General features: G+C 37.1%; 1 protein-coding gene across 1 annotated transcript in view; it reads right to left on the bottom strand.

Moving 5' to 3' along the window:
• Nucleotides 1-13,689, bottom strand: part of GABRR3 (gamma-aminobutyric acid type A receptor subunit rho3) — a 725,962-nt gene that overhangs the window by 473,403 nt on the left and 238,870 nt on the right. The window lies entirely within an intron of this gene.

Here is a 13,689-nt window from a genome sequence, read left to right as displayed (position 1 = left end):
CCGCCTTCTCCAACATGCCCTGTCCCTGCAATAGCAGGCACTCTTGAGACCCCAGCCACCTCTGCCTTTATGCCCTCTCCTTGCCAGGGTGAACTTGTCTACTCTGGGCTCAGGAGCAGACTCCTCTGGGTGTCCTACATGCACAGGTGGGACTGAAAGCACAGCTGAGCCTCAGGAGCTATGCAACTAAGGAAGAAATGCCGAAATCCCTCCTCACAGTTGCACAAACCATAAATTGACACCCCCACTACCTACTTTGTAAACTCAGCGCCTACAAAATACCTGAACAGACAAGAAGTGCTCCCACAGCCAAGACAGGTCTAGCTTTAGGATCTGTAGACTTTGTGGGCACATACGCACAGGGGTTGGACCAGGCCAGAATCTGAGCTGCCCCCATAGCACCTACAGTGAGTCCAGATCCATGGTTCCTGCAATCCTAGGACCTAACTTCAGTGGATCTACACTGGTAGCCTGGTGAAAACAACATCTCAGAAACACTAGGGCCAACTGCTGGCATACATATGGTTAAGGGGGGCCAAGAGTGTGCCAACAACAGTATAATCTGAGAGTTCGCACAATGAGTAAAAGGTAATGCAACAGAGCACACTCACAGGTGAAAAGCTTCAGAGGAGGAATACTCAGTGGCACTGACAAAAGAAATTGAAGAGGATACAAACATGGAAAAATATACCATATTCTTGGATTGGAAGAATCAATATTGTCAAAATGACTATATTGCCCAAGGCAATCTACAGAGTCAATGCAATCCCTATCAAATTACCAATGGCATTTTTCAGAGAACTAGAACAAAAAATCTTAAAATTTGTACAGAGAGGGAGTCACGGGAGGGAGGGAATACGGGGATATGTGTATAAAAACAGATGATTGAACTTGGTGTACCCCCCCAAAAAATAACAAATAAATAAATAAAATTAATTAAAAAAAATTTGTACAGAGAAACAAATGTCTCCGAATAGCCAAAGCAATATCGAGAAAGAGAAATGGAGCTGGAAGAATCAGTCTCCCTGACTTCAGACTATACTACAAAGCTATAGTAATGAAAATAGTATGGTACTGGCACAAAAACAGACATATAGGTCAATGCAAAAGGATAGAAAACCCAGAAATAAACCCATGCACTTATGGTCAATTAATTTACAACACAATAGGCATGACTATACAATGGAGAAAAGACAGTCCCTTGAATAAATGGTTCTGGGAAAACTGGATAGCTACATGTAAAGGAATAAAATTAGAACATTCTTTAACATCATACACAAAAATAAACTCAAAATGGATTAAATATCTAAATGTAAGGTCAGATACTACAAAACTCTTAGGGGAAAATATAGGCAGAACACTCTGACATAAATCACACCAATATCTTTTTTGATCTGTTTCCTAGGGTAAGGGAAATAAAAACAAAAATAACCAAATGGGACCTAATTAAACTCAAAAGCTTTTGCACAGCAAAGGAAACCATAAACAAAATGAAAAGGCAACCCACAGAAAGGGAGAAAATATTTACAAACAAAGCAACCAACAGGAATTCATCTCCAAAATATACAAACAGCTCATGCAAGTCAATATCAAAACCCAGAAAAACCCAATCAAAAAACAGCAGAAGATCTAAATAGACATTTCTCCAAACAAGGTACACAGAAGGCCAAGTGGCACATGAAAATATCCTCAACATCACTAATTATTAGAGAAATGAAAATCAAAACTACAATGAGGTATCACCTCACACCAGTCACAATGGCAATCATAAAAAGATCTACAAACAATAAATGCTGGAGAGGGTATGTAGAAAAGGGAACACTCCTAACTGTTGGTGGGAATGTAAATTGGTACAGCCACTATGGAAAGCAGTATGGAGGTTCCTTAAAAAACTAAAAATAGAGCTACCATATGATTCAATAATCCCACTCCTGGGCATAAATCCAGAGAAAACCATAGTTTGAAAGGATACATGCACCCCAATGTTCACTACAGTGCTGCCTGCAATAGCCAAGACATGGAAGTAACCTAAATGTCTATTGACAGATGAATGGATAAATAAGATGTGGTACATATATGCAATGGAATATTACTCAGCCACTAAAAAAAATGAAATAATGCCATTTGTAACAACATGGATGGGCCTGGAGATTATCATACTTAGTGAAGTAAGTCAGACAGAGAAAGACAAATATCATATGATATTATTTGTATGTGGAATCTAAAAAGAATGATATGGAGGAACATTTACAAAACAGAAGCCAACTCACAGACTTAGAGAATGAACTTATGATTACCAGTGGGAGAGGGTACAAGGGAGGGACAGATTGGAAGTTTGGGATGACATGTACACACTGCTATATTTAAAATAGATAACCAACAAGGACCTACTGTATATCACAGGGAACTTTGCTCAATAGTCTGTAATAACATAAGTGGGAAAAGGATTTGAAAAAGAATAGATACATGTATATGTATAACTGAATCACTTTGCTATACACCTGAAACTAACACAACATTGTTAATCAACTCTGCCCCAATATAAAATAAATATTTTTTAAAAAGACAAACCCACATATATTATTAGTTAATTTTCAACAAAGGAGTCAAAAACATAAAACAGGGAAAAGAGAGTCTCTTCAATAAATAGTGCTGGTAAAACTGGACAGCTGTATGCAAAAGAATGTAAGTGGATCCCTATCTTACTCCATATACAAAAATTAGCTCGAAATGGGTTAAACAATCAAACAGAAGACCTGAAACAGAAAATTCCTAGAATAAAACAGAGGTAAGTTTCTGATATCAGTCTTGATGATGATTTATCACTAAAACCACCAAAACCAAGGCAACAAAACCAAAAATGAACAAGTGGGAATACATTAAACTACAAAACTTCTGTACAACAAAAGAAACCATCTACAATATGAAAAGGCAACTTACAAAATTGGAGAAAAATCTGCAAATCATATATCTGCTAAGTGGTTAATACCCAAAATATATAAAGAAATCCTACAGTTTAATAGTGAAAAACCAAAGAAGCTGATTAAAAAATGTGCAAAGGGCCTTAATAGACATTTTCCAAAGAAGGCATAACAGATGGCCAAAGAAGGCATAACAGATGGTCAAAGAAGACATACATGAAGATGTGTTCAAAATCATTCATCATCAGAAATGAAAATAAAAACCACAATGAGATACCAACTCACACCTCTTAGAATGGCTATTACTAAAAATCCAAGAAATAACAAGTACTGGTGAGGTACAGCGAAGAGGAAACACTTATACACTGTTGATGGAAACATAAATTTGGGCAGCCACTATGGCAAATGTAAGGAGATACCTCAAAAAAATTAAAAACTGAATATATTATCCACCAATTCCATTTTTAGGTCAATTAGTTAACTATTTATCTCTTCCATTTGTGTTAATATATCTAAGTCCCTCCACCTTCAGAGATATTTTATAACTTGTACTTTTCTTTTTCCATAACTTAGATTTTTTTACATACAATTTTTACTCATTGAGATTTATTTCCTTTTTTTTTTTAATGTACTAGAATTACTGGATTGTGGTATGAATTTTTTGTATATTTTAGATATTAATCCCTTATTAGATATATCACTTGCAAATATCTTCTCCCATTCAATAGGTGCTTTTATTCTTTCATTAATAATTTGTGTCTCTGTGCAAAATACTTCTTAGTTGACTACAGCCCTACTTATTTATTTTTGCTTTTGCTTTCCTTGCCTGAGGAGACACATTCAAAAAAGTATTAGTAAGACTGATGTCCAAGAGTGTACTCCTTATGTTTTCTTCTAGGAGTTTTATGATTTCAGGGCTTATATTTAAATCTTTAATTGCATTTTGAATTTATTTTTATGCATAGTGTGAGATAATAGTCCAGTTTGAGTCTTTTTTCATGTAGCTGTCCAGCTAATGCCACACCATGTATTGAAAATGTTGTCAATTATCGGTTGTATATTCTTACTTCTGTTGTTGTAGATTAATTGCTTATGTAACTGTGCATTCATTTCTGGGCTCTTTATTCTGTCCTATTGATCTAAGTGTCTGTTTTTGTGTCAATACCATAATGTTTTGATGATTGATGCTTTGGAGTACAGTTTAAAATCAGGGCATGTGATACTCCAGCTTTATTGCTCTCAGATAGTTTTGACTATTTGGGGTTTTTTGTGTTTCCATACAACTTCTAGAATTACTTGTTCTGGTTCTGTGAAAAATGGCATTGGTATTTTGACAAGGATTGCATTGATTCTGTAGACTGTCTTCAGTAGTATGGTCATATTAATAACATTAATTGTTCCAATCCATAAACACAGTAATATCTTTCCACCTATTTTGTTGTCTTTAATTTCTTTCATCAGTGTCTTATAGTTATCTGAATACAGGTCTTTTGCCTCCTTAGTTAGATTTATTCCTAGGTATTTTAATGTTTTGATGTGATTATAAATGGGATTGTTTCTTAATTTCTCTTTCTTATATAGTACATTGTCAGTGTATAGAAATGCAACAGATTTCTGTATATTAATTTTGTCTCCTGCAACTTTACCAAAATCATTGATGAGGCTAGTAGTTTTTTGGTTGTGTCTTGAGGATTTTCTATGCATACTATCATGTTATCTGCAGTGATAGTTTTACGTCTTCCTGTCCAATTTGGATTACTTTATTTCTCATGTCCTATTTCTGTGTCTAGGACTTCTACAAATATGTTAAATAAAAGTGGCATGAGTGGGAATCCATTTCTTATACATGATTTTAGAGGAAATTCTTTGTTTTTCACTGCTGAGTATGATGTTAACTGTGGGCTTGTCATCTATGGCCTTTATTGTGTTAAGGTATGTTTCCTCTGTACCCACTCTGTGGAGTTTTTATCATAAATGGATGTTGAATTTTGTCAAAAGATGTTCTGCACCTATGGGGATGATCATATGATTTTTATTCCTCAATTTGCTACTGGATGTATCACATTGATTTGAATATTTTGAACCATCCTTTCATCCTTGGGATAAGTCCCATTTGACCAGGTTGTATGATCCTTTTACTTTATCTATTCTTCCTATTTTTTCTTTTTATGTAAATCCATCTATTTTTATGGCTTTTAATATCATCAATATGAAGACAAACCAGAATGTATATTTCCAGCTCTGACATACCCTCTAATCTCCAGTCTCGTGTATCCAACTGCCAAGCAGCACAGTTATTTGAATGTCTCAAAGACATCTCAAATATAACACAATTGAAAAGCAACTCTAAAATTTTTCAACAAAAATGGTTTTACTGGGCCTTCATCCTCTTTCATGATAGCCTCCTCCAAATAATAGGGAAAGGAAGAAATTAGAGGTAATCCTCAATCTCCTTCTATTATTCAATGCAAACTTTCACAAGAAATGTCAACTGAGATATCTGACATGTTCCAAATTTCTCCAGTTACACTACACACACACACAATTCCATGCTTCTATCATCTCTCAACTAAAGAGCATCAGTAGCTTCGACTGTTCTCCCTTACTGTTTAACTTACATTTCTTTAAAATTTTTGTTCTGAATCCAATTTTTAAAATAGTATTAAAAGTTACTTTCTAAAAATGGGTAGCCTTCTGTCCACCACATCATATGCATTTCAGGTAAACAACTATCTACTTTTTTAAGCTATTTCTATGAGAATTTACTTTTATATTTCTTGGTATCTGTTGTAGACATATTAATCAGCTTCCTGTTATGGACAATGATTACTTATCTATTTAATTGAACAACTCTCCATTTCTCTCATCCCAGATGGTATATCAGTATTTCTGATAATTTGACATTCAGTTTTTATTAGGGACATGCAAATATTTTCCACTGCCATGCTTGTTTTTCCTTTACTGTATGACTGTGGGATTTTTTAAAAAATTAATACAAACTTTATTTCACATTTGCTCAATTACATCCATCATATGTCCATCAAATATATTGCTTAAAAACTCAACTCGATTAAATAAGCTTTCATTCTTTTTTACCCTACAGACTCTCCCGGTGCCTTCCATCCTCCTGCTCCAGACTGGAGCGGTCACTCTCTAGACCCAAGTTCAGCTGTCCTGCTGAGACTTCTCCTTGAGAAATCTTGATTGTCTTATTAGTAGTCAAGATCTGGAGTCTGAATGTGTCGCAAATGACCTTTATTCTTTCCTCACATATGATTAACAGTTTGATTTCTATAGAATTCTAGATTTGAAATAATTTTCTTCTTGAATGTTTAGTCATTCTTCCTTTATGTTCCTACAAGCTGTGTTGCTTTTGAGAAATTACATGTAATTTTGGTTCCCATTCCTTTGTTTACTTTCTTAAATTTTTAGAAGTTTTATTTATCCCTGACTTTATAAAATCTTAGAATAAATATCTTTGGCATGATTTTTCTTTCATTCATTTTTCTACATAATGGTAGATACTTTTTTTCTTTCCTCCTTGACTGTTTAGCTCTATTTTCTTTTCTTTTTAAATTTCTTTTTCCTTTCCTCTTCCATCCTTCTCTCCCCTTTCCTTGACTCCCTTTCCCTCCCTTCTCCTCTACTCTTCTTGCATCTCTCCTTACCCTCCTTCCCTGACTCCCTCTCCTTGACTCCCTTTCCCTCCCTTCTCTACTCTTCTCTCATCTCTTCTTACCCTCCTTCCTTGACTCCCTCCCTCATTCCCTCTCTCTTATTACTTTCTTTCACCCTAAAGACTCAAAACTATGCTTCCTCAACAAAGACAAACCTGAGAGTATGAAACAGATACAATTCACATAGAAAAATCAGAATACACCTAATTACCAGTTTTCAGAATAAGTTGTTTTCACTAATATCCTTAACACATTGAAAATTATCATTATGAATTCATAGACTTTAATGTTTTATAAATCCATCATATTTACTCTTTATTTTAAAGCCAAAATTGTCTGATCTTTGACTAGTAAAAACTCAAATGAAAACCTCAAGATGGTTTCTGAGTCCTTCTGTTATGACTGCATTAGTCCCTGACACATTTCCTATTCTCTGGTACAAGACGTCCAGGCTTATCTTGTGCATCTCCTGCCTCAGAATGGGAATTAGATATCTTTCCAGAGGGCCTTATAAACTGAGTTCACTAAATTCTGATCTATATTGCCTCTGATTCTTTACAAATATAAGAAAATATATCTTATTCAAATTGTAGCATATACCAAAACATTATACACGCGCACACACACACACACACACACAATCTGTTCCTTGATTTCATTTTTTTGGAAGTGAGATTGTCTTTTTATATGGAGGTGTAGATGATTTTTCTTTAACTTGAAGACTAATAATTTACTTTTACTAGAGTTTATTTTTAGAGTTCCTTTTTCTGCATCAAGCGTCACAAGTATGTTTCAAAATGTAGACTAAACTCCATTATTCCCCAAATTTTTCTTGGATTGTCACTGTAAACACTGTTTCTGTTGCATTATTATTTTCCCCTAGGGACTCCAAATTTTTTGTATGATGTATCATTATTGCTAATTTTCCATACTGTCACACTCTAATTCTTTTTACCTCTTTGTTTCAGTTTCATTCTCTTAGTCATTTCCTTTCTACTCTTCAATGGCCTTTATACAGATAATAGAATCTCTTACCCTCAAGAATTTCATACATTAGTCTTTCATAGTTTAATCTTAAGTGATTATGTCTCTTTCTCCAATTTGTTTTCTACCTTTAGTCAGTTTTAATCTTACTTCTTTGTGTCTATCTTTGGTTTTGATTTTTGTATTTTTGTTAAAAGATGTTTTTCCATACATGCAAATGCTGTATCAAATAAATGAATTCAGGTTGAGGTATCATGTTAGATTTTTTTCTCTTTCTTTTGTTGTTTTTCTGGAAAGGATTTTCATCGCTCAGAATATTTATGTTCGTATTTCTATTTTCTTCCTATATTGGGTTTGTCTGTGTGAATCTTATCTTTTTCTATTTATTTTGAAAGGGCCACTTTATTCTGGATCAACAGTGATGCATGATTCATCCATTTAAGCAGGGATGAGAGGATGCCATAGTTTACTATGTAGTTTTTAGTTTGGGAGCACTCTCCTCTGTTGGTACATTGATATGCTATTCCTTTAATGGATGGTTTATCTATGATCAATAGATTTAGTTTTATCTCCTAATCCTTTTTATTCTCTTTCATTTATGTATGAACATGTTTAAGTTGAGTTACCCAAGAAACTGACACTGAGATTGGGATATGCATGTAGGAAGTCTGTTGAGGAGTGCCCTCAGGTTTAATACACACTGAGGGAGAGAAGGAAGTAAGATTGAGCAGAAGAGTAAGTTCAATACAGCACCACAAAGACTTCACCAACTCCCATGGGTAAGTGAGGATGTTCCTTCAGGGTGCCCATGAGTTAAGGCAAGGGGCTGGAATTTATGCCTTCACGGAACAGTCACTGGATTCAGGCTGCATTCAAATAAGGTTATATACTTTGACAGGTCAGTTCTCTTCAGCTAAGGACATTTCCTGGAGAGGGACTTAGTTGAGAGCTCTCTGCTACTAGCACTCTTATGGCTGGAGAAGTAAGGTGGGATCTGAGCTATGAACCACAGATCCATTACAGGTCACGTCTTATACTGCTCGGAGTTACTTATTACTTATAACAAGCTCTGGGGAAGGCCCCCAACAGCATGTGGGGCTTTCTCTTTTCCTGGAGAATCACACAAGATGAATGCTAATGGGACACCTGCAGTTCCCACTGTTGCAGCTAGGCTCAAGGCCACACTAATATTCACTTCCCTAGCTGGGACGAAGTGAGAGAGCAGCATTGACATATATATACTACGAACTGTAAAATAGATAGCCAGTGGGAAGTTGCTGTATAGCAAAGGGAGATCACCTTGATGATGGATGATGCCTTAGAGGGCCAGGACAGGGAGGGTGGGGGGGGAGTCGAGGGAGGGAGGGAATATGGAGATATGTGTATAAATACAGCTGATTGACTTTGGTGTACCTCAAAAACTGGTACCAGAGTGTAAAGCAATTATATTCCAAAAAAAAAAAAAAATTTCACTTCCCTCTGCTTGATTCATTTTAGCCCTATTGGTCCATGTGACTAACATGATGGGATGATCCAAAAGCAGATCTCTAGGAGGTCTTAACCGTTTTGAGACACGGCTATAGCATTTGTCTATTTGCTGTAAAATTTGAGCAACAGAGTACCAACTAATGCCTATAAACCACCTAAATGCCAAACATTTTTCCCTTCCCCTACTGCATCAAAACAACACTACCTTTCTGATAATGGGAAACTATTACCCCAAAAAAGCCTTGTAATCCTTTTCTTTCCTGGTACACTCTTGGAACAAGGAACCCAGTAATTGGGTGTCAGCTGTAGCTTTACATATAATGAGATTCTTCTTGTGCTCCATGTTCAGAGAGCATTTCTGCTCTGAGATCCAGGATATATAAACCTATCATTGCTCAGGGATTTGGGGACATGAGTCCAAATTCCTCAAGAGGGTCACTTGGACATTCCTGAACCCAATTATTCAATTTAATGAGGACATAGTAACATATAATGGTCTTTGATTTCTGGTGGATCCTGCACTCTCATGGTTGTAGTCCTGACACAAAGTTATATCTTCGCAAAGCTATTTAATCAAATTATTAACCCAGTAACTTATGGGTGAATATAATAGGACAGAACCAATGAACAGTCAGAGCTCAATACTTCTCCATCCCTACTGCAAGCTAGACTCTTGGTCCAGTGCAATGTTATCACCACTCTATCAGGCTCAGTTACTTGTGATCCCTGCAGATAGGAAAAATAACCCATACCAGGATTATGTTGATTCCAGTCAAGATAAACTTCTTCCCACATTAGTGTAGAAAAGGTTCATAATAGTACTCTTACCACCAAGTGGCTGACTGATCTCCTTGAGGGATACTGCCATATTGGGGCCTCCACGGCGGTCTCTGTTTTGAGCAAGTTGAACACTTGGCAGGAACAGCTGGTAGATCAGCCGTAAAAAGCTGTAGTCTTAGCTATTAGGCACACAAATGCCTTCATCCTGGCTACATTTTCATGTGTCCATAATCCAGCACTGGGGTGGCAGATGAACGAAGCAGGATGACCTCAACTGATTGAGTCATTCTATTTGATTGTTTAGTAGCTCTTCCACGGTAGATGCTCTCTAGTGGACATTTACATGAAATATGACAATCTCCAAACTTCACATCTACTCCAGTAGATCCATTCATATGTCTCTTCTTCAGATTTGTTTCTGGACCTTCTCTTCTTTCTCGCCTCAGGCCATGGACCAACATCCAAGCTCACCTCTACCTTGAATCTACTGACATATATTCTTAGCTTGGACCACTTTTCTTTCTATACAATGGAATGGATGATCATCCCACTACTCTAAGGGAGAATTTCCTCATACTGACGCCTTTCAAGGTTAACCTGGAGCTACAGTTTAGGAGCAATATATTTTGACTTGCAGCAACACAGAAAGCTGACCATCAAACTTGGCCTTCTGAGGCCACATGTGTCAGCTGAGGGAAAGATGTCGGTACGATTTTGGTAGATGGCAAGGAGGTCTGGGTCACATACTTGTGCCACTTGTTGTATTCTCTGTCCCTGAATAGTTACCCACCTTTGTCTTCTAATGAATTGCTCTTGTACTCAATAAACCTTATAATTTTAGTCTGACAAATTCCAGCTCATGTAACCAGTTCTGGGCTCCTGGTCACTTGATGTTCCAAAGTCAGGAGCTCTTTCTCTACCAGGGTTCATAGCATACCAGGGAGTTATTTTTTTTTTGGATAGTTTATAATTCTCTGCTGCAGAAAATGAAACTATAAGGAATTCTCCTATTAGAGTTTTCTATAAACTTTCCGCTCACTCTATATCTCTTCCTACCTCAGATATCTCTGATATCACTAGTCAGCTGAGTCATTTGGCCCAAATATCAGGGCCTTTTGCCCCAAAGCTTGGAACTGCTGAAGAGTCCTTTCATGTTCTGGGGTCCATTCAAAACTTGCACTTTTCTCCAATTTGGGGAGATGTACCTGGGTAGAAACTTTTCAACTGTGTGAGATAGTAAAACATATTTGGAAATAAATTTAAACAAAGGCTTGAATTGCTGTACCACATCCCTAAGCTAAGATTTTTTTTAATTTTTGTTTTATTTATTTATTTATTTATTGGCTGCATTGGGTCTTTGTTGCTGTGAGTGGGTTTTCTCTAGTTGTGGAGAGCAGGGGCTACTCTTTGTTGTGGTGTGCAGGCTTCTCATTGCAGTGGCTTCTCTTGTTGCAGAGCACAGGCTCTAGGTGCGTGGGCTTCAGTAGTTGCAGCATGTAGGCTCAACAGTTGTGGCTCACGGGCTTTAGAGCGCAGGCTCAGTAGTTGTGGCACATGTGCTTCACTGCTTTTTGGCATGTGGGATCTTCCTGGACCAGGGATTGAAACCTTGTCCCCTGCATTGGCAGGCAGATTCTTAACCACTGCACCAGCAGAGAAGCCCCTAAGCTAAGATTTTAATAATATAACATATGTTTCTTTTTCTGAATGTAAGATTATTATTTATTAATAATAGTGTCAGTGGGAATATTGTTTTATAGCATTAATACCTAAAATTTTCAATACTACTTCTTTCATTTGGTCTTATTCTTTTTAATCTCTATTTTCTTATTTTATAATACACATATTTTAGCATAGCAGTACATTTACATATTTGTAAGTATTCATATACAAAAATATATGTGTTTAGAACACACTCCCAATGATTTTTCTGATACGAATATACACCAAAAATTGATGGGAATGCTTCTTTAGTGAAGCCATCAGAAAATGGAACATAGGTGAAATACATAAGTAGATGAGGTAATCTGAGGGCAATTCTAGAATGAAAGAAGAGCAAGGTCAAGTATAGAACCAATGGGAACACAAGCATAATTAAAGGAAAAGAGAGAAACATGACCTAGCATAAAAAAGACTGAGATGGAACAGTCAGGAAGACAGAAGCAGTGAGTGTTATCATAGATCCAGAGGTGAAGACTTTCCTTTCTGTTTGTTTTTTGTTTTGTTTTGTTTTTCATTTTTTTCATGATTCAAGGATTTATTAAGTCATACATGCAAAACATATTGCTAATCGCATTAGCAAAAGAGCAATGTAAAAACACTCCACAATTCTGCAACCGTCAACTTAAAAAATATTGTTCTACTGGTTGAAAGGTCCAAGCTCGTATTCTTGCCAGTGGGTAAGTTGTACAGAACTTCGTCAGCAGGAACATGGGGTTGACAGAACCCCACAGACCCCACAAGGAACATCGTTAGGGCAAGGACAGGAAGCGTGTGTGCACGAGGTGAGGCGTGGGGGGGGTGTCAGTATTATGAGTCCAGGTGCAGTGTCGGTGATCTGGCAAGGTGATGGTGGTAAGAAGGCTTAGTTTAAGAATATCTAAAGTATTTTAAAAACCGTAAAACTGCAACACATGATTTTTACACCTAGTTACTAGAAAACTAAGGAAAGCACTTATTAGCTTTGAATAAAGTAACATGAAAACAGGAATGCACTTTTACTAATCTACAAAATATTTTTCTAATGCATATTCAGAAAGATTTTATAGCACAAGGAGGCATATTGCTCATTAAGAAGGGGTCCTATAAGAAAGCACTTACTAAATTAGCAACTATGAGGATGGCCAGGTCAAAGATGGATTAAATGCCCAATTTCAGGAGGGATGGGTGAGTTTAAGGAAAAGGAAAAGCCTAAGAAAACACTTATTGATAATACCTACCTTTATTCCTCATCTACTGCATTTGACAGAAATTAACCTTTTAAAACTTTTACCCCTGACACTTTTAATAGGTTAATTCTTATGTATACAGTGTAGTGTAAATTAATCTCCATATTTTGTCAAAATACTGTCTTCATCCTTTGATCACAAGTATTCCACACACTCCACCCCAGTGCTCCCACGGCCAGAGTGGAACGCTTCACGGGAGGGGGCACAGGAGGAAGAGCTCTGCTCACAATCTCACAAAAGCTAATACACTAATTAGTTTAAAAATCTCACTATGGGGACTTCCTAGACAGTGCAGTGGTAAAGAATCTGCCTGCCAATGCAGGGGACATGGGTTCGAGGCCTGCTCTGGGGAGATCCCACATGCCACAGAGCAACTAAGCCAGTGAGCCACAACTATTGAGCCCATGTGCCACAACTATTGAAGCCCACATGCCTAGGGCCCGTGCTCCACAACAAGAGAAGCCACTACAATGAGGAGTCTGCGCACCACAGTGAAGAGTAGCCCCCTCTCGCAGCAACTAGAGAAAGCCCATGTGCAGCAAGGAAGACCCAACGCAGCCAATAAATAAATTAAAAAAAAAAAAACCTCACTATGAAATCAAAAAGATTGATCCAAAGAGCTGAGCTGTCACACTCACTGGTTATGACGTACAGTACAATGTTAGGTAGTGGACGTGGGCTGGGAGATCGGGACGCGTTCAATGGCAATGTTTCAGGAAGGAGGCTGTACTTACTGCTCTTTGTGTCTGAACCTCATTAGCGAGTGTCTGCATCTCCTGCCTCAGAAGCTACAGTCTCTTCCAGACAAAGGTCTTTCAACAGCTTAGTATTTAGTGTTCTTAGCCCAACAATGCAACTTGGTTCACAAGGTATTTTGGCAACTCTTAATCT

The sequence above is a fragment of the Hippopotamus amphibius genome, chromosome 10 (assembly GCF_030028045.1).
Source record: "Hippopotamus amphibius kiboko isolate mHipAmp2 chromosome 10, mHipAmp2.hap2, whole genome shotgun sequence".
NCBI lineage: Eukaryota > Metazoa > Chordata > Mammalia > Artiodactyla > Hippopotamidae > Hippopotamus > Hippopotamus amphibius.
The sequence above is the reverse complement of the archived record's forward strand: the minus strand, read 5'-3'. Positions and strand labels throughout refer to the sequence as shown.